Source organism: Aethalodelphis obliquidens, unplaced genomic scaffold (assembly GCF_003676395.1).
Source record: "Aethalodelphis obliquidens isolate GAN/ISIS:26980383/991018 unplaced genomic scaffold, ASM367639v1 scaffold8, whole genome shotgun sequence".
Lineage (NCBI taxonomy): Eukaryota > Metazoa > Chordata > Mammalia > Artiodactyla > Delphinidae > Aethalodelphis > Aethalodelphis obliquidens.
The window spans coordinates 7359671-7383665 of record NW_020837952.1 but is presented as its reverse complement, the minus strand read 5'-3'; the positions used below and the strand labels follow the sequence as shown (position 1 = coordinate 7383665).

At 38.2% G+C, this 23995-nt stretch overlaps 1 protein-coding gene and 1 pseudogene across 20 annotated transcripts in view; one reads left to right on the top strand and one right to left on the bottom strand.

Moving 5' to 3' along the window:
* R3HDM2 (R3H domain containing 2) overlaps window positions 1–23995 on the top strand; it is a 148859-nt gene that overhangs the window by 14623 nt on the left and 110241 nt on the right. Inside the window, exon 1 of one of the 20 annotated variants that reach the window (XM_027106741.1) lies at window positions 20322–20338. The exons of the other annotated variants lie outside the window; for them this stretch is intronic. The gene's annotated coding sequence lies outside the window, so the exon portion shown is untranslated. Of the gene's footprint in view, window positions 1–20321; window positions 20339–23995 lie in introns of those variants that run through there. 20 annotated transcript variants of the gene reach the window in all.
* On the bottom strand, window positions 21884–22584 carry LOC113620633 (putative hydrolase RBBP9 pseudogene; annotated as a pseudogene).

The following is a 23995-nucleotide window of genomic DNA, read 5'->3' as shown; positions in this document are numbered from 1 at the left end:
CCTGCAATATCTCCAAGGTATGCCTGTACTAGTAAAGAGATTGAATCTGTAATCAAAAACCTTCCAACAGACAAAAGTCCAGGGCCAGGTGGCTTCACTGGTGAATTCTACCAAACATTTAAAGAAGAACTAATACCAATCCTTCTCAAACTCCAAATTCATTTTATGAGGCTAGCATAACCTTGATACAAAAACCAGACAAGGACACACTACAAGTAAAGAAAATTACAGGCCAGTGTCCCTGATGAATATACATGCAAAAATCCTCAACAAAATATTAGCAAACTGAATTCAACAATACATTAAACGGATCATACACCATAGTCAAATGGGATTTATTTCAGGGATGCAAGGGTGGTTAAACATCTGCAAGTCAATCAGTTGTGATACACCCCATTAACAAAATGAAGGATAAAAATCATACGGTCATCTCAATGGTGCAGAAAAAGGATTACAAACAAACTCTCAACAAAAGTGGGTATGAAAAAAAAAAAAAAAAGTGGGTATGGAAGGAATGTACCTCAACACCATAAAAGCCATATGTTACAAGCCCTCATCTAACATTAAACTCAACTGAAGCTGAAAGCTTTTCCTTGCCACTTTTATTCAACATAATATTGGTAGTCCTAGTCACTGCAGTTGGCAAAAAAAGAAATAAGGGGCATTCAGATCAGAAAGGAAGAAGATTTGCAGATGACATGACATGATATTATATATAGAAGATCCTAAACACTACACCAAAAATGGTTAGAACTAATGAATGAATTCAGTAAAGTTGCAGGATATAAAATCAATATACAGAAATGAGTTGTGTTTTTATACATTAATCACTATCAAAAAGAGAAATTTAAAAAATGATTCCAGGGCTTCCCTGGTGGCGCGGTGGCTGAGAGTCTGCCTGCCGATGCAGGGGATACGGGTTTGTGCCCCGGTCCGGGAAGATCCCACATGCCGCGGAGTGGCTGGGCCCGTGAGCCATTGGCCGCTGAGCCTGCGTGTCCGGAGCCTATTCTCCGATGGGAGAGGCCACAACAGTGAGACGCCCGCGTACTGCAAAAAAAAAAAAAAAAAAAAAAGATTCCACTTTCGATTGTAGCATAAAGAATAAAATATCTAGGAATAAGTTTAACCAAGGAGGTGAAAGACACATACACTGAAAACTATAAGACATCAATGAAAGGAATTGAAGAAGACACAATAAGTAGAAAGATACTCTCTGCTCATGGATTGGAAGAATTAATATTGTTAAAATGTCCATACCACCCAAAGCAATCTACAGATTCATTGCAATCACTATCAAAATTCCAGTTGCATTTTTCACAGGGAACAAACAATCCTAAAATTTGTGTGGAACCACAAAAGACACCAAATAGCCAAAGAAATCTTGAGAAAGAAGAACAAAACTGAAGGTATGATACTTCCTGATTTCAAACTATATTACAAAGCCATAATAATCAGAACAGTATGGTATTGGCATAGAAACAGATACATAGATTAATGGAACAGAATAGAGAGCCCAGAAATAAACCCATGCACACATGGTCAATTAACTTATGACAGAGGAGCCAAGAATAAACAACAGGCAAAGGATAATCTCTTCAATGAACGGTGTTGGGAAAACTGGACTACTATATTACACCAAACACAAAAAAATGGCTCAAAATGGATTAAAGCCTTGAACATAAGACCTAAAACCATAAAACTTGTAGAAAGAAACATAGGGAGTAAGCTCCTTGACATCAGTCTTGGGGATTCTTTGGATTTGACACCAGAAGCAAAGACAGCGAAAGCACAAATGAATAAGTGGGACTATATCAAACTAAAAATCTCTGCACAGCAAGGGAAACCATCAACAAAATGAAAAAGCCTACTATATGGGAGAAAATATTTACTAATCATATATTTGAAAGAGGTGCAAACTATTATATATAAAAAAAGCTACAAGGATATATGCTACAACATGGCATATAGCCAATATTTTATAATAACTAAATGGAGTATAACCTTGAAAAATTATGAATCACTATATTGTACATCTATAACTTGCATAATATTGTACATAAAATATACTTCCAAAATATCATATATTTGTAAAAGGGTTAATATCTGGAATGTATAAAGAGCTCATACACCTCAATAGGAAAAAAACCAATCTGATTAAAAAATGGATAGAGGAACTGAATAGACATTTTTCCAAAAAAGATAACGAGATGGCTAACAGGTACATGGAAATGTGCTCATCATCGCTAATCATCAGGAAAATGCAAATCAAAACCTCAATGAGATGTTAGCTTACACCTGTTAGAGTGGCTATTATCAAAAAGATAAGCAATAGTAAGTGTTGGTGACAATATGGAGAAAAGGGAACCCTAGTGCACTGTTGGTGAGAATGTAAATTGGGATAGCCACTATGGAAAGCAGTATGGAGGTTCCTCAAGACATTAAAAAATAGAACTACCATGTGACCCAGCAGTCCTACTTCTGGATATATATTTGAAGGAAATGAAGTCATTATCTTGAAGAGATACCTGCACCCTGATGTCATTGCAGCATTGTTCCCAGTAGCTAAGACATGGAAACAACCTAAGTGTGCAGCAACGAATTAATGGATAAAGAAAATGTGGCTGTATGCAGACACACACACACACACACACACACACACACACACACACACACGAAAAAGAAGGAACTCCTGCTATTTGTGACAGTATAGATTAGATAGACGCACCTTGAGGGCATTATGCTAAGTGAAATAAGTCAGAGAAGGACAAGTACTGTATGAGCTCACTTATGTGGAATCTCACAGCTACAAGAGAACAGATTGGTGGTTGCCAAAGGCAGGGAGTGGGGGATGGCTGAAATGGGTGAAGGTAGACAAAAGGGTACAAATTTCCAGTTACATATGTATGTTTATATACACACACATATATATAAATAAGTCTTGGGGATGAAATGTACAGCATGGGGACTATAGTTAATACTATATTGTATATTTGAAAGTTTCTAGCAGAGAAGATCTTAGACATTCTTATTACAAGGAAAAAATTGTGAATATGTCTGGTGATGGATGTTAATTAGACTTGTGATTATTTCACAGTATATACATGTATTGAATCATGTTGTATACCTGTAGCTAATATATGTCAATTATATCACTAAAAAAGGGGGGGCAGGTTTTGGCTTAGAGGAGTGTTAGTAAAGTTCACTTTTGGAAATGTATAGCAGCTAGTTGTCTAAATGAATCTGGAGCTCTACAGAGAAGCGGGGGTATTAAGGTTTTTGGAGTACTCTGTACATGAAGCATGTTCAAGCCATGATAGGAAATGGGATCATGCAGGGCAAACTTACAGAGTGATAAGAGAGCTGACATGAAGCCCCAGGATATTCCAGAATGTAAGAGGCACTTCTAGCCTGAGGGCATTGGATTTTAATGTAAATATTGACATTTTTGGGACCAAGGCAGCCTGTGTCTGTTCCTGACAGGTGACCCTCTAGTATTTTGAAGAAGGAGCAAATGTAAGCTGTGAAAAGCTACTGCTTTGACGGGTACTTTAGAGTATGTTAGCTCTGTCATTTGTGCTAATGGTGGATTTATTTTTTTTGGTCCTTAGATGGAATGCATTTTAATTCTTTTATTTGAATTTGGATATATTTGGCAATTCACAAAATTTTAATAAAGTTATTATAGCTTATAAACTAGTTGCCAAGTCAGAGAAAGGGTAAAAATTGGTCCAGTCTCCCCATATACTTACAGGGTAGTTAAGTGAACAAAGAATGTGATATCACAGAAGTATAATAACAGGACATATTAGATCATTTAATTCTCAGAAGATAGTCCCTATGGAGTAGTACTGTGTTATCCCTATTTACAGTTGAGGTTTAGGGAGTGACTTAATCTGTTCAGACTGCTATAACAAAATACTGGGTGGCTCATCAACAAAAATTTATTTCTCACAGTTCTGGAAGCTGAATAGTCCAAGATCAAGCATGGTCAGATTCTGCTGAGGGCTCTTGTCCTGGTTAATAGCCAGCATCTTACTGTGTCCTCACATGGTGAAAGGAGCTAGGGATCTCTCTGGAACCTTTTTTATAAGGCAGTAAGCTCATGACTTAACCACCCCAAAGGCCTCACCTCTTAATATCATGTTTGGGGGTTAGGATTCAACATATAAATTTTGAGAGGACACATTCAGACCATTGCAGAGAGGTTAGGTTAGGTTATTTGTCCATCATTGTGCAGCCAGAACATAACCCAGTTTCATGCTGAAGTCTGCACTTGTAATCATCACCTGGAATTGCTTTTAGGACACAGCAAAATTTATACTGGATAGCCAAGAGCTTGGGTTAATGTTGCTGCTTGTTATTTTTCACCCCCATGTTTTTTTGTGGAAGAATTCCAAACCTATAGAAAAGTTGAAAGAGTGATACAGTGAGCATCAATATGACTTTTACCTAATATTTATTGAATATTTTGTCACATTTGTGCTCTCACACTCTTTCTTTACCCCTTCCCTCCCTCTCTCTCGTTCTCTCTCTCTCACTTTCCACCTCTCTCCCTTCCCTCCCTATACATATATACATTATTTTTTATTGTGTATTAGGAATTTGTATTAGGAAATTACACACATCAGGAAACTTCACCTAGAATTTGTTAAGTATATATCACCTAAGAACAAGGTATTTTCCTATATTAGTATAATATTGTTATCAAACTCATTATCACATTTAAATATTTTACAGTGATATATATAATTATTTACAGTCTATAATCAAATTTCCTCCATCATCTCAATAATTGAGATATTGCTTTATAGCTGTCCTGCCAATCCTGAATTTATTCAAGTATCATGAATTACATTTAATTTTCATATTGTTTTAGCCTTTTAATTCAGAGCAGTTCTTTCTATTTTTGTTTTTCGTGTCATTGATACTTTTGAAGAGTTCAGGCCAGTTATGTTGAAGAATGTTTCACAATTTGGATTTGTCATGATTAAGTTCAGATTAAATATTTTTGGTAAGAATACTATTTAGGTATTGTGTGCTTATTGTGATATAAGTTTGGTCACTTAGATAAGTTGATATAGGCTACATTTCTTCTTTGTAAAGGTGCCTTTTTCCCTTTGTAATTAAGAAACAATCTGTGGGATGATATTGTTAAGATGGTATGACTCTTCCTCTGCGTTTTGCCCAGTGGTGGTAACATTCGTTGATGATCCTTGTCTGAATTAGTTATTACATTGGTGGTTGCAAAATGTTGAGTCTGTCATTCCTTCTACATTTACTAGTTGGCGTTATTCTACAAAGAAGAACTTTATTTCTCCCGTTTTTTGTTTTTGAGGATCACTATAGGTTTGGTATTTTAAAAAATTCAATATGTTACAATCCTTTATCAATATTAAAAATATGTCATATATGTGTAAAGACTTTTTCACATGGGATATACATCAGAAGCTGTTTGTGGTATAGCATCAAACATTATTCAATTCTCTAGTGTCAAAATTTTAACCTTGTTTTGGGGGGGTGGCTGTAATGTGCAATGATGTGTTTTCTTTTTCTTGATGCTTAACATGACTAACAATTGCAAAAATAATACTGAGGAGCACTGCTTGGCATTGTTTATAGTTGGGTTTTTGGATGCTGATCATATATCATGAACCTGGTTTGTTAATGCTTAATTTCAGAGCTTTGGGGTTTGTGTGTATGTGTATTTTTGTTCTTTTCCATTTTTTTTTTTTCAGTAAGGAAAAGCACTTAAAAAAATACTGACAATACTTAGTATTATACATACAACAATTGTCACTTTGGTCAGTGGGAGCCCCTTCAAACTAACTCCTATGTCTTTTTGACTTGTCTCAGTCAAGTTTTGAGGACTTCCTTACATCCTGGCACAACAAGGTATTTTGGGCTCGCTTTGTACTTTACAAACCTGGAATCAGTCACTTCTGCAAGGAACCCTGATACCTTTGGTGGGGAATGGTTCCTTTGAAGGGGAACTGCTTCTCATTCTTACTTATCTATCCTTCTCTATCTTTATGGGAGCAGTTATTTCCAGTACAAAAAATAAGAGTGGATTCCAGATCTAAGACCCTTCTATGTCTTCCCAGAATTATTTGATAAAGTGTCTAAATTGAATTACTTCTCAGAATGAAGTGAGTTATATATAGGCAGTGCTGATGACTTGCCATAGGAGATGGGATGTTTTGCAGAAAATTGGCATTGTATTGTTTTTTCTTCTCCTAACTTAGTGGTGACATGTGAAGGTGAAAATAAGTATTCGTATCCTTCTTATTACTCTTATGTAATCCAGGCTTTTTCTTTCTGTGGTATAGTCACTTGAGTTGTTTCCCTCTTTGTTATTTTCAGCTCTGTGAATTAAAATCTCCTTAGATAGGGAAAGTTCTAATCCAGGTCTTTTATACTTTGTGCTTTGAACCTGCATCTTGTATTCATCTGCACATATGTTTTACACATTGATCTATAAACGCAGTCTAGGAAACTGACATGAAATTAAGGTGTTTATTGTATTGAACATTTATGCTGGAGTATGGTTTTATGGCTCCTTATGAGGTCTGATGTTTTAGAAAATGCAAACTAGATCCTTAGAATTGGGATCTGGTATACCCTGGTCACTTATGGTCCAACAGCTTGAGAATGTCCCGCTCTGGGACTCTACGTGAAATGAGACATGTCAGTCCTTTGTACAAAAACTTTTTTTCCCCTTGTTTTTTTTTTTTTTATTGAAGTATAGTTGATTTAAATGTTGTGCTGATTTGTGCTGTATAGCAAAGTGTACAAAAACATTTTGCATTGAAGGTGAAACTCCTTAAACCTATCTATATGTTCCTTTGAAGTAGAAACATAAATAAGCTGTAAGGAAAGTGATTTGCTATTAACATGGTATTGTTGTTGTTGTTGGCTACAAGGCAAGGCATGAAGGATCTTAGTTCCCCGACAGGGGTCAAACCCACGCCCCCTGCTTTGGAAGCACAGAGTTTTAACCACTGGACTGCCAGGGAAGTCCCATGTTTTGTTGAAATATTTAAAACTCTATCCCTGTGTAAGAAATATAGAATATATTTTTGGAGGGGTGATGTTGGTCACTTACAGAAGTTATAGGTAATATTTTAACACAATTACTAACCTATCAGTTGATTACATGGCTTATATATTTGTTCTTTTATGTGGAGGACTGCTCTAAGACTACTTTAAAAATTAGCTGCCTGGCAACATAAAGGTACAGATATTAAAATGAATTGCATGCCTTCCAACTATTTCTATTACTTGGCTAAATTTAGAACCATGTAGAGCTCCTGCAGAATTGAAATCTCTGGGGATTTGAATAGTTAAGACAGACAGTATTTGGCTTTTTGGAGTAAGGAAGAAGAAAAGTAGCTTCAAATTAATCTTTGCGCTGTCACTCAGACTGCTTAATTAAGACACAGAGTCCAGTGAAAAGTCAAAACTGTTCTGAGAGTTTTATTTGACTGTTGCTGAAAACTTGTTAGAGCCTAGACTCTGGGTGGTGAAAGGGATAATTTTTTTCCCCTCCTAGGTGAATTGCTGGAGGCTATCTACTCTGCTTTCTCCAATGTCTCTTCAAATTATACTTGATAAGTACAGTTATTATACTTCGCCTGGATCGATGAGGCAGTACATCTGAGTTAGAGATCCGGTGAGCATTACAGTTGGGTACTTGTGGGTGAATTTCATGACACTAGAATTGTTTTGCATATGTGTAGATTCAGACTAGTGTAGGATATTTTGAGGAGAAACTTAGTTATTCAGTGTACACTTAACTACATGAAATAAGAAAAATCTGTTGATGGAGTTGGGTAGGACCTCAACATAAGAAATAACAGATAAATGGAATGGTACTTTGAGTAACTAATTTAAATATATGTTAAAATAGAGACAGACTTTACATAGAGTGAATATGAAATGTTTACTACCCGACTTGCCAATTCAAAGTGTAAGACTTTGCTGCTGCTATAGTAAGAAATTTTGAGGACACTGGAAAAAATGCCCCCCAAATTATTATAAACCAAGAAAATTCCATAAGAGTGGAATGTAATTTTTTTTTCTGACCCTGGATTTATATAAATGGTGAAATGTAAAAAAACTTGAAAGACAAATCTACGTGTTACTCTCATTGAATTAAAGCCCATGGGTTTTTCCTCTTTGCTTCCCCTTAGGGCTTCCATAGAGAGCTGTAGAACACAATTTCCTGTGTTGCATGGGGAAATGAGCTGCCCTCAAAGGACTTACTGTTTAGTAAAACAAAATGTTATGAAGGAGGTAGTGGGATGGTTTTTATTTTCTTTTTTGTTTATCTCTATTTATAAATAACATGGATTTCTTTTATGATTAGAGGGAAAAAAATCAATTATTTTAAAACATTTTTGGGGCTTCCCTGGTGACCCAGTGGTTAAGAGTTTGCCTGCCAGTGCAGGGTACATGGGTTCAATCCCCGGTGCAGGAAGATCCCACATGCCACGGAGCAACTAAGCCTGTGCGCCACAACTACAGAGCCTGAGCTCTAGAGCCTGCGAGCCACAACTACTGAGCCTATGTGCCCCCACTACTGAAGCCCATGTGCCTAGTGCCTATGAACAAGAGAAGCCACCGCAGTGAGAAGCCCATGCACCGCAATGAAGAGTAGCCCCTGCTCGCCTCAATTAGAGAAAGCCTGCATGCTGCAATTAGAGAAAGCCTGCACGCAGCAACGAAGACCCAATGCAGTAATAAATAAATAAATTTATTTATTAAAAAAAATTTTTTTTTAAAAAGGATAAAGGGGCTATAAATCAACTCTGAAAACTTGTAAGTACTCCAGTAGACTTGTTCTCCAGTGCTATTGGTCGCCAGTTAGGTAGTGAGTTCTTTTTTTTCCGGGGCTTTGTGACTCTTCCTTTCGGTAAGCTCTCTTTTTACATTACAGCTGAAGCTTTTATTAAATAACTTCAGTGTATTTAATCAATCACTTAGATAATAAAATTTCTATTTAAGTTTGTTTCTGCGAAAGAGTATAAATACTCAAGTTCCCATTTGAACTCTGGGAGGAAAAGCTTGTGCTTATTAGCTTGCCCTAACTTGCTGAAGACTTAGCATTTTGATGTTATAAAAGGAACCCCTGTTAAATTTGAATAAGATAATATTATATTCTTTTACTATGGTTAAAACTTAAATTTTAGCACAAAGTAGCCCTTTGGGTGACAAGGAAGAATAATGCATTTTTCCGTAGGTCCCAGGGTTTTTCAGAGACACCTTGAGTGTCAGATTAGGTACTTGGGACCATTAGAAGGCTTAGCACCATTGTGGGTTGTGGGATCAAAAATATTTTGTGTGCATTAAAAGACCTTACTGGCTAGTGGTGGAGATAAAACTTGAACAAAACAACAGTAGATATAATGGATTAGATTCTGTATTATAGATGGAATGCTGTAAAACTTAGTTACATTTAATTGTGCAGCACAAACAAATGTAAAAGAAAAGAGAGAAATCAATATAGAAAGGTAGGGATGAGGTAGGAATTGAACTGGGCTCCCCTTTCCTGATTATCTTGAAGGAAATCTGATGTAATATTTCATCACTAAATATTTCAGTATATATCCTGAATAATAAGGACTTTAAAAAAACATAATATCAATACGATTTATTTTTAAATATTTATTTATTTATTTATTTATTTTGGCTGTGTTGGGTCTTCGTTGCTCCGCGCGGGCTTTCTCTAGTTATGGCGAGCGGGGACTACTCTTCATTGCGGTGTGCGGGCTTCTCATTGTGGTGGCTTCTCTTGTTGCGTAGCACAGGCTCTAGGTGCGCGGGCTTCAGTAGTTGCAGTGCGTGGGCTTCAGTAGTTGCAGTGCGTGGGCTCAGTAGTTGTGACTCGTGGGCTCTAGAGCACAGGCTGAGTAGTTGTGGCACACAGGCTTAGTTGCTCCGCAGCATGTGGGATCTTCCCAGACCAGGGCTTGAACCTGTGTCCCCTGCATTGGCAGATGGATTCTTAACCACTGTGCCACCAGGGAAGTCCCTCAGTACCATTTACACTTCTAAAACAATTAACAATAATTCCTTAATATTAAATATCTGGTGTTCATATTTCCCTGATTGTATCATATTTCTTAAACAGCCTGTTTGTTTAAAATAGGATCCAAATAAAATCTGTACCTTGTAGTTGGTCGATATATCTTTAAAAATCATTTAATCTGAAAAATTTCTCCTCTCTCCTTTTTTTCTTCCCCCGGTGTATTTGTTGAAGAATCTGGGTCATCTGTCCAGTAGTTTCCCACTAGTGGATTTGGTGATTGACATCATAGTGGTGTCATTTAACATATTTCCCTGTACTTTGTATTTCCTTCAAATGGGCAGTTATATCTAGAGACTTGATCAGATTCAGATTCAGTGTTTTTGGCTTGAATACTTTATAGTGTACTTCCATTAGGAGGAAGTGTGTGATGTCTGTTAGTCTAATTTTCATGATGTCAGCAGTCATTAATGATCATTGTCTACATCCTTTATTGAATTTCATTAGTGATTACAAAATGGTGATATTGAAGTTGTATTATTTTAAAATTTATTTTAGGTGGAATACTTTTATAAAGAGATACTTCCCTCATCACTTACTTGGTTACTTTCAGGTATATCTTGCACAGGAAAGGTGAGACAAATGCTTTGAGTCTTTATTTTAATTAACAGTCATTGCCATTTTCAAAATAATGAATTTGTTCACTAACATCCTGCAAAGGTGGCTGATTAGTTTTTTTTTAAATTGTCATTATGAACTCACCAATTTAAATATATTTATGGGTTTCAGTCAATTTCTTTTTTTATTCTTATTGATATCTCACTGATTAACTGATAATGGCAAATGGGGACCTCTTCAAGTTGGCTCCAATGTCCTTTTTTTAAAAAAGTAAATAATTAATATATTTATTTATTGGCCATGCTACGTGGCTTGTGGGATCTTAGTTCCCAACCAGGGATTGAACCCGGGCCCTTGGCAGTGAGAGCATGGAGTCCTAACCATTGGACTACCAGGTAATTCCCTGCAGTGTCCTCTTGGTATGTTCCTCCTAGTCTTTGATTGTTTCTTTGTTTTCTGGTCTGACCTGATATTCTGAGATCCTCTTTTACATTTCCATTCCTGGGCATCTAACAGCCATTGCCCCTTTGTTGGGAAATGATGTTTAGAGGCCTCAGTCTGGGTGCAAGAGGTACTCATTGATTAGTGGGTTGTTCATTGTTTCTTGCTGTTTTTAATGAACAAGGCTAGGAAAATGGTATCTTTTTTTGAAAGAAAGTGTATCACAAGTTCATATCAACATGTCTAATTCAAAGTCAGGACTGTAGATTTTTAAGTTCCATATCTTCAATCTTATAGATTTACATTTTTCAGATTGCAAAAGTAATATGTAATCATTGTAAGAAATTTAAATAATTCAAAAGTATACAAGGTAAAAGGTGAAGATACTGACCCTACCCTAGAATCACTAGTTAACCACTTAACACAGTTAATTTAAAGGCTTCTTAGTGGGTATCTTCTTTCTTTTTTTTTTTGGCTGCGTTGGGTCTTTTGTCGCGGCACATGGGATCTTCTTTGTTGCAGTATGCGGGATCTTTCTTTGCAACGCGTGGGCTCTTCATTGTGGCACACAAACTTCTCTAGTTGTGGCGCACGGGCTCTGTAGTTGTGGCATGTGGGCTCCAGAGCATGTGGGTTCTGTAGTTTGCAGCACGTGGGCTCTCTAGTTGAGGTGTGCAGGCTTAGTAGTTGTGGCGCACAGGCTTAGTTGCCCCACAGCATGTGGAATCTCAGTTCCCCAACCAGGGATCAAACCTGCGTCCCCTGCATTAGAAGGCGGATTCTTAACCAGTGGACCACTGGGGAAGTCCTTTTTTTGTTGTTGTTGTCATATAGTTGACTTACAGTATTTTATTAGTTTCATGTGTACAGCATAGTGATTCAGTATTTTTACAGATTATACTCAATTAAAAGTTATTACAACATAACAGCTATAATTCCCTGTGTTATACAATATATCTTGTTGCTTATCTATTTTATACATAGTAGTTTGTATCTCTTAATTCCCTACCCTTAATTTCCTCCTCTCCCCTTTGGTAACCACTAGTTTGTTTTCTATATCTGTGAGTCTGTTTCTGTTTTGCATATACATTTATTTCTATTATTTTTAATTTTTATTTATTTTTAATTTTTTATTTTTAATTGGAGTATAGTTGATTTACAATATTATGTTAGTTTCTGGTGTATAGCAAAGTGATTCAAGTATACATGAATATATATTCTTTTTCATACTCTTTTCCATTATGGTTTATTATAGGATATTAAATATAGTTACCTGTGCTATACAATAGGACCTTGTTGTTTATCCATTCTATATAATAGTTTGCATCTCCTAGTCCCAAACTTCCAATCGAACCCTCCCCCACCCCCCCATTTGTATTATTTTTTAGAGTCCACATATAAGTGATATCATACAGTATTTGTCTTTCTCTCTTTGACTTATTTCACTAACAATATTCTCTAGGTCCATCCATGTTGCTGCAGATGGCAGGATTTCGTTCTTTTTTATGGCTGAGTAATATTCCATTGTGTGTATGGTGATATGATCCAGCAGTCCCACTCCTAGGAATATACCCTGCCAAAGCTATAATTCAGAAAGATACGTGCACCTCTATGTTCATAGCAGCACTATTCACAATAGCCAAAACATGGAAACAACCTAAATGTCCATTGACAGGTGAATGTATAAAGGAGATGTGGTACACGTGTATAATGGAATACTACACAACCATAACAAAGAACAAAATAGGGCTTCCCTGGTGGTGCAGTGGTTGGGGGTCTGCCTGCTGGCGCAGGGGACACAGGTTCGTGCCCTGGTCAGGGAGGATCCCGCAGGCTGCGGAGCGGCCGGGCCCGTGAGCCATGGCCGCTGGGCCTGCGTGTCCGGAGCCTGTGCTCCACAACGGGAGAGGCCGCAGCGGTGGGAGGCCCGCGTACTGCAAAAAAAAAAAAAAAAAAGAACAAAATAATGCCATTTGCAGTAACATGAATGCAGCTAGAGATTATCATCCTAAGTGAAGTAAGTCAGAAAGGGAAAGACAAATACCATATGATATCACTTATATGTGGAATCTAAAATATGGCACAAATGAACCTATCTACAGGACAGAAATAGACTCATAGACATAGAGAACAGACTTGTGGTTGCCAAGGGCCAGGGGGAGGGATGGATTGGGAGTTTGGGATTAGCAGATGCAAACTGTTATATATAAGATGGATAAACAGCAAGGTCCTACTGTATAGCACAGGGAACTATATTTAATATCTTGCAATAAACCATAATGGAAAAGAATATGAAAAAGAATGTATTGTAAAAAATAATTATAATAATAAAGGTAAATAATAAAAAAACAGAATGTATTGTATGTATATAACTGAATCACTTTGCTGTACAACAGAAATTAACAAAACAATGTAAATCAACTACACTTGAATAAAATAAATTTAAAAAAATTTTTAAAAATTGGGGATTGACTTTTTTGAGGCTAGAAAAAGAAAGATGAGAAGTTATTCTTTATGTGAAATGAAGATTCTTACATATTTTTAGATTTACTTTTTGGATTGGTGTCACATTTACATGGTACAAAATTCTAAGTATAGAAAAAAGTAGAGTGAAGTTTTCTTCTTGTTCCTACAATGAAAACCAGTCAGTTCCTCATTCCAGGGGCAGCTAGTATTACCAGTTTTTGTGCATCCTGTGTGCTTATAAGCATAAAATATACACATACATGTAAATATGTATGTATCTTCTTTTCTTCCTTTTTACAGAAATGGTTCTGTCTTACTCTTTTCTTACACATACATCAAGTTATATGTGTTGTTGTAAGTTGAATTTCCTTATTCTTGTTTATGTCTGTACAGTATAATATGGGCTATGTATGTATTGTTTATCATTCTTCTATTAAAGGGCATTTTGATTTTTTCTCAGTTACAAATAGTGCAGCATGAATAACCTTGTACATATGTCATTTTGCATATTTGTAATATCAGTAAGATAATTTTCTAAAGGTGTATACTTTGGAATTTTTATAGACATTGTAAAAATGCCTTCCAAAGATATATGAAGTTTACATTTCCACCAGCAGTTGTTTCAAGATTTGAGAGTGAGGTTTTAGTCGTGGTGGATATATACAAAATAACAACTTTGAAATGTTTTCGTACATGTATATTTGGCAGCAGGTGCACTCAGCCTAGCCTTGTTCATTCAACAGTTAACTGAGTGCCTATGAACCAGTACAGTCTTTTGTGTTCCACTGTAAGCAACTGTAGCAGATTAACTTTACCTAAACTCTCAGGGAAGGCTTTCTGGAGGAGCAGAGCCTTGAAGGACAAATGGGGCAGGGGAAATTCTAGATGAGTAGTTCTCAAATTTTGGGTGTCTGACCTTTTAACTCTTCAAAAAGTTATTACAGACTCTAAAGAACTTTTATTTATGTGGGGTTATATTTGCCAGTATTTACTGTGTTAGAAATTAAAACTAAGAAAATATTTAAATGTTTATTAAAAATAATAAACTCCTTACATATTAGTATATATAACACACTAATTTTTTATACATTTTTTAAAGGTTACACTCCATTTACAGTTACTACAAAATATTGGCTGTATTCTCTGTATTGTACGATACGTCCTTGTAGCGTATCTTACACCCAATAGTTCCTACCTCCTGCTCTCCCACCCCTATATTGCCTGCTCTTGCCCACCCCCATCCCCCCTACTGGTAAACACTGGTTTGTTCTCTATATCTGTGAGTCTGCTTCTTTTTTATGTGCACTAGTTTGTTGTATTTTTTAGGTTCCACATATAAGTGATTTAATATAGTATTTGCCATTCTTTTTTTGTCTGACTTATTTCACTTAGCATAATGCCCTCCAAGTCCATCCACTTTGCTGCAAATGGCAAATTTTTGTTCTTTTTTATGTCTGAGTAGTATTCCATTGTGTGTGTGTGCGTGTGTGTGTGTATATATATATACATTCACACAGACACACTTTATCCATTCATCATTTGATGGACACTTAGGTTGCTCCCATGTCTTGGCAGTTGTAAATAATGCTGCTATGAACATTGGGGTGCATGTATCTTTTCAAATTAGTGTTTTTGTTTTTTCTGTATGTGTACCCAGGAGTGGAATAGCTGGGTCATATGGTAGTTCTGTTTTTAGTTTTTTGAGGAACCTCCATACTGTTTTTCCACAGTGGCTACACCAATTTACATTCCCAGCAACAATGTACAAGGGTTCCCTTTTCTCCACATCCTTGCCAACATTTGTTATTTGTGTTCTTTTTGATGATAGCCATTTTGACAGGTGTGAGGTGATATCTCATTGTGGTTTTGATTTTAATTTCTCTGATGACTAGCGCTGTTGAGCATCTTTTCATGTGCCTGTTGGCCATTTACATTTCCTCTTTGGAAAATTGCCTATTCAGTTCTTCTGACCAATTTTTTTTTTTTTTTTTTTTTTTTTTGCGGTATGCGGGCCTCTCACTGTTGTGGCCTCTCCTATTGCAGAGCACAGGCTCCGGACGCGCAGGCTCAGCGGCCATGGCTCACGGGCCTAGCCGCTCCGCGGCATGTGGGATCTTCCTGGTCTGGGGCACGAACCCATGTCCCCTGCATCGGCAGGCGGACTCTCAACCACTGAGCCACCAAGGGAGCCCCCGCAATTTTTTATAATGTACTTTTTACTGAAAAAACTAATTTTTTAATAGTTCTGTTATTTCTTATTTATTTATGGCTGTGTCGGGTCTTAGTTGTGGTACGTGGGATCTTTGTTGAGGCATGTAGGATCTTTTCATTGCAGCACGTGGGCTTCTCTGTAGTTGTGGCATGCAGGTCTTCTCTTTTCTAGTTGTGGCACACAGGCTCCAGGGCACATGGGCTCTGTAGTTGTGGTGCGTGGGTTCCAGAGCACGTGGGCGCTAATAGTTTGTGGCACACAGGTTCTCTAGTTGAGGCTTGCGAGCTCAGTAGTTGTGGCACACAGGCTTAGTTGCCCTGTGGCATGTGGGTCCTAGTTCCCCAGCCAGGGATTGAACCCACATCCCCTGCATTGGAAGGTGGACTGTTTACCACTGGACCACCAGGGAAGTCCTAAAAAAACTAATTTGTAAAAAAATTTATTGAAGTATAGTTGATTTACAATGTTGTGTTAATTTCTGCTGTACAGCGAAGTGACTCAGTTATATACACACACACATATATACTTTTTCATATTGTTTTCTATTATGGTTTATTACAGGATATTGAATAGAGTTCCCTGTACTGTACACTAGGACCCTGTTGTTTATCCATTCTTTATATAATAGTTTGCATCTGTTAATCCCAGGCTCCCAGTCCATCTCTCCTCCACCTTGGCAACAACAAGTTTGTTCTCTATGAGTCTTTTTCTGTTTTGTAGATAAGTTCATTGTGTCATATTTTAGATTCCACATACCAGTGATATCTTATGTTATTTGTACTTCACTTAGTACGATAATCTCTAGGTCCATCTACATTGCTGCAAAGGGCATTTTTTCATTCTTTTTTATGGCTGAGTAGTATTCCATTTGTGTGTGTGTGTGTGTGTGTGTGTGTGTGTGTATATGCCACATCTTCTTTATCCATTCATCTGTCAGTGGACATTTAAGTTGTTTCCATGTCTTGACTATTGTAAATGATGCTGCTATGAATATAGGGGTGCATGTATATTTTTGGATTATAGTTTTTTCCAGGTATATGCCCAGGAATGGAATTGCTAGATCATAATGCAACTCTATTTTTAGTTTTATGAGGAACCTCTATACTGTTTTCTGTAGTGGCTGTACCAATTTACATTCCCACCAATAGGATAGAAGGATTTCCTTTTCTCCACACCCTCTCCAGCATTTTTTTTTTTTTTGCGGTACGCAGCCCTCTTACTGTTGTGGCCTCACAGGCTCTGGACGCGCAGGCTCAGCGGCCATGGCTCACGGGCCCAGTCGCTCTGCGGCATGTGGGATCTTCCCGGACCGGGGCATGAACCCGTGTCCCCTGCATCGGCAGGTGGACTCTCAACCACTGCGCCACCAGGGAAGCCCGAAAAAACTCATTTTTAAAACAGAAAAGATTTAGTGAGAAGAAGGAGGGACATTGTTTTATATTTTTACAAGTCTCTGATGTCTAGCTTATTGGAAGATAGCTGTATTCTTGTATCTCCATCTGCATTCAGTCTGTTGCAATATGTCATTTTGGTTGAAGTATATGAAGAAAATCCAGGCTTGGATATATGTAGTTGAAAAAGACAGAAGTATTTTAATATCTTCTTTAGGTAATTGTGGGTATTCTTTGATATTATACCCAAACTCAATAAGTGGTAGTTTCTTAAAGGTTAGTTGCAGTGTAGGTTAGTTGTATGGTTTCATTAATATGAAACTATATTAATGAGCTTTTGTACTTGATGACATTAAAATTCGTTTGTCTAGTATGTTGAATGGATCTTTTACCCATGTATGATTTTGAAACATCATAAATTAATCAGTTGGAAAATATTGTCTCATTTGGTTATTCAGATCTTCCAAGTGTTTGATACAGTTAATTATACAGTTTTTAAAAATCACATTCATTAATACCACTACCATTTCATCAGGAAAGTCTTAAAGTATTGAGAAGCCATCAAGCTCATAGGGGATACATGTTTTCAAAATTCTGACTTTAGCTAAAGTTTGAATTTTATCATTTGCAACAAATACTTTCATTTGTTTTCTTTGAAGTCATAGGCTCACTTTGTTCCTTTTCGTGAAAATATTGTACATACTCAAGTCTGAATAACCATAGTTTGCCTGTCAGTTGTTTACTTAAGAAATAATAGGGCTTCCCTGGTGGCGCAGTGGTTGAGAGTCTGCCTGCCGATGCAGGGGACACGGGTTCGTGCCCCGGTCTGGGAAGATCCCACATGCCGCGGAGCGGCTGGGCCCGTGAGCCATGGCTGCTGAGCCTGTGCGTCCGGAGCCTGTGCTCCGCAACAGGAGAGGCCACAACAGTGAGAGGCCCGCGTACCGCAAAAAAAAAAAAAAAAAAAAAAGAAATAATTGTAACACAACATTGTAAACAACCATACTCCGATAAAAATTAATTTAAAAAAAAGAAATAATAGTATTCCATGAAAAAAGCAACTAGTTCAGCTTGTAGCTCAGTTGCTTTTCCTTGAGACAATTATTGTATGATTATTATAAAGCGGGAGAAGTGCTTTATACTTACTTCCCATTTTGACACTTAGAATATTAAAAAGACATACTCAAAGTTGGAAATTTAATAAAATTATTGAATTTTACTGGTTTATCAAGGATATTCACAAGTAAAATTTATCTTTTCCTTTTTAAACTCCAAATGTGGAGTGGTGGAGAAGATGATATTACTAGTATAGTTTGATGCCCCTGCCTTGATTTATGCTAAGGCACTAGCAGTTATACCTATATTGCTTTTATCACCGTTGTGGAAAAGGCAAATAACATCTTGTTATTATGAAAACACTTTCACCTCATAGACCTCCTGGTACCACATTTTGAGAACTGCTGTTTTAGATAGAGGATGCATTACATAGTTGAGCCTTGAACAACATGGAGGTTTTTCAATAGTAAATACTACAGTGTTACATGATCTGTGGTTGGTCAAATCTATAGAATCCCAGATACAGGGGGGACTGCGGATACTGAGGGCTGATTATAAGTTATACTCGGATTTTCAACTGTGGGGAGCGTTGGCGTCCTTAACCTCCTCATTGTTCAAGGGTCAACTGTATACCCAAACATACTGAGATGAGGTGCTTTACAGTTCAACTATAAGTAATTCGTTATGGAACTCAGGATATATATATAGAGAGAGAGAGAGAGAGAAAAAAAAAGGTAGTCAGGGACTAGATTATAAACGAACTTAAGTACCCTGATAGGGAGTGCAGAATTTATAGGCACTGGGGAGTCTTTGAAGGATTTTAAGGAGGAAGAGGGGTGTGTATGTATGGTATGGGTGTGGGAGAGTGATGCTGTCACATTTGTATTTTTCAAAGATCACCCTTGTCACAGTGTGTTTTGTGGTAAGTGCAGTGGAAAATGATGAGGTTCTAAACTAAAGGCACTGACTTGGTCATGCAGCCACAGAGGGCCAGGCTGTACAAACCAGTGCAGGGGTTAGAGCATGTCCTTCCTAAAGTAGAGGTAAGCCTCTGTTTGGCAGCATCTGTTGGCTGGATGGGCAGGAGCACAATTAGCTGCTTCCATCACCGTATCAGTTATAAGCTGTCCCCTCAAATACTCGTATAGACAGTTTTCTCTGGAAACACTGAATATGCTCTAGAATCTCTTTTGCAAAAATGACTTCAAAGATAATCACTGGGGACTTCCCTGGTGGTACAGTGGTTAAGAATCTGCCTGCCAGTGCAGGGGATGCGGGTTTGAGCGCTGGTCCGGGAAGATCCCACATGCTGCGGAGCAGCTAAGCCCGTGAGCCGCGACTACTGAGCCCATGCGCCACAACTACTGAAGCCCACACGCCTAGAGGCCGTGCTCCACAACAAGAGAAGCCACTGCAATGAGAAGCCCGCGCACCGCAACAAAGAGTAGCCCCTGCTCGCAGCAACTAGAGAAAGCCCGTGCACAGCAACGAAGACCCAACACAGCCCAAAAAAAAAAAATTAATTAATTAATTAATTTTAAAAAAAGATAATCACTGTTCTAACTTCTATTCCCATACGTTAGTTTTATCTGTTTTTGAATTTCATATTAATAGAATATAGTGATATGCTTTGTGTCTTTTTTTGCTCAGCATTGTCTTTGAGACAACGAGGGGAAATGAGCTCCACTTCTTTTTTTTTTTTTTTTTTAATATTTATTTGGCTGCCCCGGGTCTTACTCGCGGCACACGGGATCTTCATTGCCCTTGAGGGACCGTCTTTGCATCATGTGGGATCTTTTAGTTGTGGCATGTGGGATCTAGTTCCCTGACCAGGGATCGAACCCGGTTCCCCTGCATTGGGAGCGTGGAGTCTTAGCCACTGGACCACCAGGAAAGTCCCAGCTCCACTTCTTGATGGGAATTGCTGCAAATAATCTGTGGCCATGTTTAATCTACAACACTGGGCACTACGCTTCCTTGTTCCTTTCTTCTTTCTCTCTCCTTGTTTCTCTCTTTCTCCCTCCTTCCCTCCCCTCTCTCCCTTCCTTCCTTTTATTTATTTATTTTTATTTTTTATTTCTCAATTGTATATATTTGGTTTTTTCTACAGAGGAAGAGGACAATAAGGTATTATGAACTGTTATTTGTATAAGTTTGTAAATTTTTTTAAGAAAGGACTTCAGAAAACAAGGCAGAGAATACGTAGAACAATGACTACTTCCAAATAATTCAAATAGAATCAAGCTTTGATTATAGGCTTGTGAAATCAGTGCTAAACAGCTTCTCTAAGCGAAGTATTCAATTGATTTATCTACTTTGCTTTTCACTAACTTGTCAAATAAACTGTTTTTAATCTTTATTTTTAATTATAAAAGTAAGACAGTGCACAAACTCAAATAATCCCCAGGTGTATAATGTAAAAAGGAGACGTCCACCACACCATAACTACCAAAATTCCCATCCCCTAAGGTAATTGCTGCTAAAAATTTAGAGAATCTCTCCTGACATTTTTTGAGCACATTTAGAAATCAAAAGCCTTTTCAGGTTCAAATGATGGCTTTGAATTTTCATTAGGTATGAACAGTGTGGGAATTCACATTATTGCAGGAAATATCAGGTGTGAATTTACTGGAAATTGTTTTGAGATGTTACTTGGGGATCATAATAGCCAAAAAATGTTGGAAAATGAAAAGGGTTTTTTTGGGGGAGTATGATTAGAAGAAAAATCATGGAATGATGCTGAAAGAGATCTAAAGGACCATGGAAATTAAAAGGTAGAACACTTGACAGAACAAAATTTGACATATGGAAAGATCATTTTTTAAAATATTTAAGACTATAACAAAATCCAAACTGTTCCCATGATTTCATCCTTTGACGTCATGTCTATTTCTCAGGCTTTTCTCAAGCTCTAAAGCACTGGCTAAGTGAATACTTACAGCAGAGGTCACACATGGATGGCTTGGACTTTGTGTCTTGCCATGTTTGCAGATTTTTTATTTACGCTGTAGTTGCCAGCTAACATAACCCATATGTCTGTGGACTGAACATAATTCATGTACATGTGGATTATATATACATACAATTATGGTCCCTAAATACAAAAGTGTATGAATTTCTTTCCTTGAAAATCAGAAAACTGGCAATGCCTTGCCAAATTCCCACATGGCAACAATCCAGACAGGACCCAGCAGGAGTTCTCCCCGTCGCCCTAATCCTCGCCAGTCTGGTCTTAGACCGATCCCTGCCTGACCCTGCAGACCCCTGCCTCAGCCTCCTTGTGTGTCACTCTCAACATGTTTAAGGACATGTTATGCTGCAACTCCTACAGCATAACATGAAACCTGTTTAGTTTTAATCTGGACTAGGGATCAGGAAACCTGGGTTTTGTTTCTGTCTTATTCACTTTGGATAGTTAAGGGTGGTTAAGCTGTCCCATGTCCCTTATCAAATGGGAAAAATACTGTTTTAGGTCAGAGTAATTGGAGGAGATGTAGATTCTATGGAAAATGAAAATACTGTTTGTAATTTAGTTTGAACATTGAAACTTGTGTGTGTTTTGGACCTTAATTTGATGTGGTTTGCATGCCCGCTGTTCATCTGATGATAGATGATTGTCATCTGTTAATAATCTGATCGTTGCCCTACTCCCATGTTGTTACGCAGAACAGCAGTAACCACCCTGGCTATCCTGGCACTTCCAGCATGGACTTGACCACACTAACCAGTTCATCAAACTCCGTGCTCTGGAAATGGCCATGGTCAGTGAATCTGTACAATTTGGCTTCCAACCTGTTGGCCACTTCTTGTTGTTCCTTCCAGGGAAGGAAAGGATTGTCAGTGGAGCCAAACTGCACAATGTGAGGGCAGTCGGCTTTGATCTTCTCCCACTGCCAGGGGCGGCTGAAGTATCCGCTTGCCCGTTCATTGTCATCCCCCAGGTCAGACGTGTACTCAGACACTAACACAATAGCACACACCCGGTGGGTCTCTGCGTACCTCATGGCTGCAGTGGCCCCAGAACTGTGGCCTATGACGATGGTCTCCTCGTCACAGTGCAGCCCCGTCTGCATGAAGGGCAGCCAGCTGCTCTCTCGAGCTGTGATTGGGTCAGGCATGTGTTTAGCCAAACACTGGAAACCAGGTATCTGCTCCAGCCCCCTCTTCACCCAGCTGTACCAGCCGTGGGTGGCCACATCCCCGCCCCCCGTTCCCGGGGATGATCACACTGCCTTGCAGGGCGCCGCCATGAGTGCAGCCGACCTCCCTTCCTTCCTTTTAAATTAAGGGGATAGTTTGTAGATTTTTAAAAATTGCCTCTCCTTGTCTTTCTTCTTGAAATTCATGTTAGAACACAGCTTACTTGGTTAAAGGATGTCTTCTGTGATTTCTTGGTATGGCCAAGGACCAGATGTTTTCAGGTCTTGACTTTGTTACTGCTTTTCAAATTACATTAATAGTACCAAACATCTGTTAATGCTGGAGAGATTAGTGTCTTCTCCAGGAGATTTTGGTCTTTTTTTTAAATCCTTTTTTTTTTTGTAATTGCTGAGACTTAACGTTCTGGTCCTTTTATGGGCTCTCTTCCTGGCCCTTCAATGCCTTGTTAGTCATCCACAGTTACTAAAGTGGGCCTGAAATGACAACTTTTTTTCCAGGGTGCTCAGTGAAGTCAGGAAGGGAAAGCCTCCCTATCAGGAGAAGGTGTCTGGATTGCAGTTTTCTTGAGTAGACAGTATTTTTATATGTGAAGTAAATAAGAACCTTGGGCAAGGTGCAGATCTTAGTGACCTGTCAGCCCATCAGGATGAATCAGCTCAAGTCCTAGATGAGGTGGCAACGTCAGCACAATGAGCCCCTTGCCCTGAGTTTATTGGGCCTCTCTTAAGGTAGCTGTCATAGCCCTTATTTTAGAGAAAAGTCAGAGTCATTCTTCAACGTTCAGCTGACTTTAAACATTATTTATTTTGGAGGGGGAAAGTCACTTTCAGTATAGGTGCACCATTGGAAGTGGCATGTGGCCGTTTTTCACATTATAGCCATTTTGATGTGCCGAAGTGTTACAGTTGTTAGCATCTTAAAACTTGTCTCCAGGTGACCTGAGGCTATTCTGCGTCTCTAAGTAAGTTTAATTAATTGTCTTGGGTGCCAGACAAGTAGATTTGTTAACTGTAGTTTCTGATTTATCTATTGCTCAAACCAGTGATAATTTGATAGGAATAGGAACTCAGAGGTGGCATTTTATTGCAAAAGATGGATATTGGTTGCTAAATGCAGTTGATTAGAAGGCTAGGACAAAGTATTTGTTTTTCTGGTGACAGGGTCATTAAGGCTTTGTAGAATGTGCCACTAGTCAGATGACTGAACTAAATCTTCCTACTCGTGTGAGGTAATCTTTAAGGCGTTGGGAGTGCCTCACAGAACTCTTATTAACTATGGTACTCTCACAGGTGTTTGCAGCTTCGTCAGATTAACCTGGTGGTTCTGGTACGTGAGGCACTCCTCAGTGCAATACTAGTAGCCAGAGTTCTGGTAATTGCTGCTGCCTGAGAACATTGGATCTGAAACCCACAGACCTAGAGAAGTGTTGCCAGATAAGATTGCCATCTTAATTTTCTGAGGGCAAATTTTACCTTCAGAGAAAGGAAGGGAGCTTTCTGAGAATACAAGGCAGATTGTTAGAATGAGGAAGAGAACATAGGGTTTTGAAGCCTGGCCATTTTATTGGCTGTAGAAATAAGTTTTTTGGGGTTTTTTTGTTTGTTTTTTTGGCTGCGTTGGGTC